We start from the raw sequence: 4,512 nt of genomic DNA, 5'->3' as shown, positions 1-4,512 counted from the left end.
TGAGAGGCTGACCACCTTAATCACTTCACTTTACAGTTAACAAAACTGAAGATGAAGAAGATTAAATGCTTTCCTTGAGGACAAGATCCTACAAAGTCACACTGATAGTATCAGAGGCATTATCTCAACCCAGGTCCCCTGACTCAAGAATTAATGCTCTTTCCATTCAACTACCAGGGCTTCCTCCAGTCACTGCCCAGCTCACTCTCCTTATTTACAAAGGATGGAGAGCTAGATGGGGCAGTAGATAGAGTACCAGGCCTGGAGCCAGGAACACTCATCTTCCTGAGTTCTAATCCAGCCTCAGACACTTACTAGCTGTGTGACCCTGGACAAGTCACTTAACCCTGTTTGCCTCCATTTTCTCATCTATAAAATAAGCTGCAGAAGGAAATGGTAAATCACTCTTTGCCAAGAAAGCCCCAGATAAGGTCATGAAGAGTCAGACAGCAAAAAGAATTAGTCTCAGTGAGTCCTAAGGTCCCTCACAACTATGACAACCGGTGACTGAATCTCATTTATTAAGTCATGGGGGTAGACCAAGTTTTCTTCCAACTTTAACAGACCTAGGCTTATGAAGTGCTCTCTGTATCTTTGTGTCTCTATTCCTGTCTCAATCTCTTTCTCTGTCTCTCTTTCCATCTTGCTCTGTCTTTCTGTGTGTCCGTATCTGCCTCTTTCTCTTTCCTTTCTCTCTCTCTTTCCTCTCAAACCTTCACACAAAGGCTCGGTGGGAGTGGGGAATGTTTGCAGCTCCCAGATTCCACTGCTAGTTCACTGTGTGACCTCATTTTGCCTTCTGTGAGCTGCGCACAGAGCATAGCACAAGTCTGATCCTTCAGTGGTTACCATCAGCAGCTGCCCTTGATCACAACCCCATGCATCCCATAGAAGAGATGAATTTTGCTCCAGTGCAAAACCTCAGAATCCAATTGTCAATACTCAGCCTGGGATACGAGAATTCTTCAGGTTTCTAGTTACAAGTTTTGCTCTTGAACGTTAGATAGTAACCATGACCTCAGTAAACAAACATAACAAGCCTGTGTCTTTCTAGGTACTCACAAAGAGGCATTGCCACTTTCAAGATTGTTCTTCATATGAGAAAAGACAACAGGGACCTCCATAGAGAGAGAAAAAAATTTCTTACTATGTGAGATGTTTTCCAAGAACCCACACTCTCCCTTTTCCATGTCAAGAATATGCCATTTTCCTGAGGACCTTTCCACAGAAAAGTAAACACATCTTCCCCCCTTGCCACACAGCTCCAGCTGCCTCCAACAGGCTGAGGCCCCTACACCCAATATCCTAAACCACAACGTCCTTGGACAAGCCCATACATGCTGCTTTCTTAACTCTTCTATGTTACGCTGACAAGAACCATATTCTTATGTGGTTTTGGTTCTGTTTGGCTTGGTTCAGATAATGGAAAATGTTTTCTGCACTGAACGCCAGCTAGAGTTTGAATTCCTTCGTCCAATTTGTGTCCAGCTTCCCCTTCAAGGGTAGGACTGAGGCCTCATCCCTTCTTTCTTGGATAGGCTCCGGCTGCTAACAGCTACTATACCCCCAACTATGAACATGCTAACAACTCTGGGTTGTTTGTTTTTAATACCAATCTTTGTAAAACTTTTCAATGCATTTCACTTAAAAAATGTTTTCCTTGTTGCACACACATCCCCTCAAGAGTGTTCTATGACTTAGTTGATGGATCTTGGCTGTCCCTCATTAACTGTGTTTGTAACAATAACTATGAAGAAGGCTATTCGTGCACTAACCTTCCTCTGGGCTTTTCTCCTTCTCCATACGACTGTATTATGCCAAGGAGGATGCTCCGCATAGCAAAGTGAGTAGAGGCTGAAGAATAACAGAAGGCTCATGCTGTCTAGGGGTGTGTTGGAGATAGTTTTAAGCAGCTCTCAAGAGCTGGTTGTTAAATTTTCAGTAAGAGCATTTACATCTTAAAAATCAGCAAATGCTACAAATCAGGACTTGATTTATAGTTTAATGGATTGTCTGTACTTAAGAAAGTGATGGAGAAAATGCTAATAGTACAGATTAAACGTGAAGATATGTCATGCATACATTTTTGTATCCAGAAAGTTGATTGTTAAACACTTAGCAATGCATTACTGTTTATCTTGACTGTGTTTGACTGAGAATTCTACTACAAAGTCTCATTATTCTTGAACTTAATCATGCTTCAAAAAAAAAAAGACATTTTTGTGTCTGTGAGAGTATTATGCATATGTGTGTATGTGTGCACACATAAGTGTATGCATGACCATGGGTCTTCATGTATATTTGAAATATTCAGGCCATATTTAATGAGTTTCCAAAATTCAGAATAATACCTTTTATCTTTTAAAAATCCTCTGCTTTTCAGCGTTCAGTTTGAAGATTACCATGTGATTCTCTTAGGGGAAATCTATAGGAACAATCTATGAGCCGTGAGCTAGTCCTAATGGTTACTGCTGCTTGCCCTCAGTTCGTGAAAAGGACCAAAGACATCATGAGGGTGATGTCTTGACCTGCGTGTGAATTAGACTTAAGTGAGGCACAGTTATGCCAGGGCATCAGCCTCAGAGTCTCCTCCAGAGTCATTGAAACCCAGTGGATCATAACGGTTTTTTTGTTGCTGGCTTTTGACCTTCATTTTCAAAGTGGACCATGATGGTAATGAACCCTTGGAGGCGCTGGCTTTTTAGAAACAAGCAGACACAGCCAGGGCAAGGAGAATGAAGAGTGGCTCTCAAATCAGATAGCTGGACATAGGGGTCTAATAAGAACAAAGACTGCCTGTGGAGATTTGCAGTGAGTCAGTCACTGACCCTACTGCTTCAAGCTCTCATTCCTTTGGGCTCTCTAAGCTTAATGTGTCTGCTGCTCATGGGTCTTCCCACAAACCTTCCTTTAGAAAAGGATATTTAGATCTTTAGGGGAGCCAAAAGGGGGTCTGAGTTAATTTTGCCTTGGAGTGACTGAAGAGAATGAGCGATCATTTTCAGGGCTAGCCCTTGAAGTACTAGTATATGAGAGAGAGTGAACAGCCATTTTATATTCTATCTGAAGGTTGATCCCTGGGGAAATATTTACCTTTCAGTTGGGAGAAACTTGGGCCAGAGGTAATAGAGAACTTCCTGATTGCAAGACACAAGAGACATGCTTTTCTAAAAAAAGTTTTTATATCGTTTATTTATGCTCTGATGAAACATCTATACTGTCTTCGTGGATAAACATCATCTATAGTGTCTTTTCTTCCTTCTTCCTTCAGCACCAACATTTGCCTTTGTGGTAACCCTGACTTTCTTCATTCTACTCTTGTATTCCTCTCATTGTTTTCTTGATATCTGTTTCTTTTCATCTAGACCATGCCACGCAAATCGGTGCTTTGGTTCATTTTTCTTTGCAAACTCAAAGGAATCATAAATCACACCAAAGCTTGTTGTTTTTCCACCACTAAAATGGATTCTGAATTCAATGACAAAAACGACATCTGGCATTGTCTTGTACACCTTGGTCACTTTTTCTTGAATTTCAATCTTAGACACTGTGGCTTTCCCAGGATAAAGGACATCTAATACCACACATTTGAATTGAAGAAGTTTGTTTGTCATGAACTTCTTGGTTCTTATGGTGGCACTGTCATTTGACCTTGGGGTTCAATTCCCCTTGGGGTTTCAATACTGGAACAGACAAGTAGTCTCCAGCAGAGTCTAAGAGAAGAGTTGTGAGCTGAGCCAAAGGATAGTGTAGCTGTAAGATGGATGACATTTAAACCCCTGAAAGACTCCCAAGGGTGGATGAAATATGCTTTAATTTAAAAAAATGTTTTACATGTACAAACTGATTGAATATACAACATCCAAAATAATTGTACATAAGTCCATAAATTCCTATATACTACATTAAAACATTTTAAATTAAATCTAATTTCTTCTGAACTTAAGAAATAATACGAGTATTTCCATAATGTAGAATAAACAAAAAGATAATTGTATGTGAAACTGCAAATCTATTATGTTCAGTTTGCTATTTCTTTTAAATATATAATAAAGTCATGTTTCTTCCCCCTCCCCCTTTTTTCTCCTATCATTAGATACAAATATGTATATATATGTACGTATGTATATATACATACGTACATATATGTTTATAAAACCATTCTATACATACTTCTCTTTATCTTTCATAAATGAAGGGAATATAGAAATTTTGGTTTCTGGAGCGAGATGGGGCAAATGTCGCCACCTTCACTAACTCTACCTAGCCTTTTTCAGTCTTGTTCTCAATATGCATGGAAAGTAATTTGCTCCATGAAAGTGCAAAATAGTTGAAAAGATTTTTTTTTGTTTGAAGTCAAAGGTTAGACTGAACTTAGAGTATTAGCCTGAGAAAAAACAAAGAAGTTCACTTCAAAATACAAAGTTAATACCAAAAGTTTCTTCAACTAGTTGGGTGGGGTCCAGTCAAAGAAGAGCTAAAATCATCCCCAGGGTTATGAGCTGAAAGAGT

At 39.5% G+C, this 4,512-nt stretch overlaps 1 pseudogene; it reads right to left on the bottom strand.

Moving 5' to 3' along the window:
* Positions 1-3,329: 3,329 nt before the first annotated feature.
* LOC140498671 (small ribosomal subunit protein eS24 pseudogene) lies at positions 3,330-3,614 on the bottom strand (annotated as a pseudogene).
* Positions 3,615-4,512: the final 898 nt, after the last annotated feature.

Source organism: Notamacropus eugenii, chromosome 4 (assembly GCF_028372415.1).
Source record: "Notamacropus eugenii isolate mMacEug1 chromosome 4, mMacEug1.pri_v2, whole genome shotgun sequence".
In the NCBI taxonomy this organism is placed as follows: domain Eukaryota; kingdom Metazoa; phylum Chordata; class Mammalia; order Diprotodontia; family Macropodidae; genus Notamacropus; species Notamacropus eugenii.
This window is presented reverse-complemented; position numbering and strand designations above follow the sequence as displayed.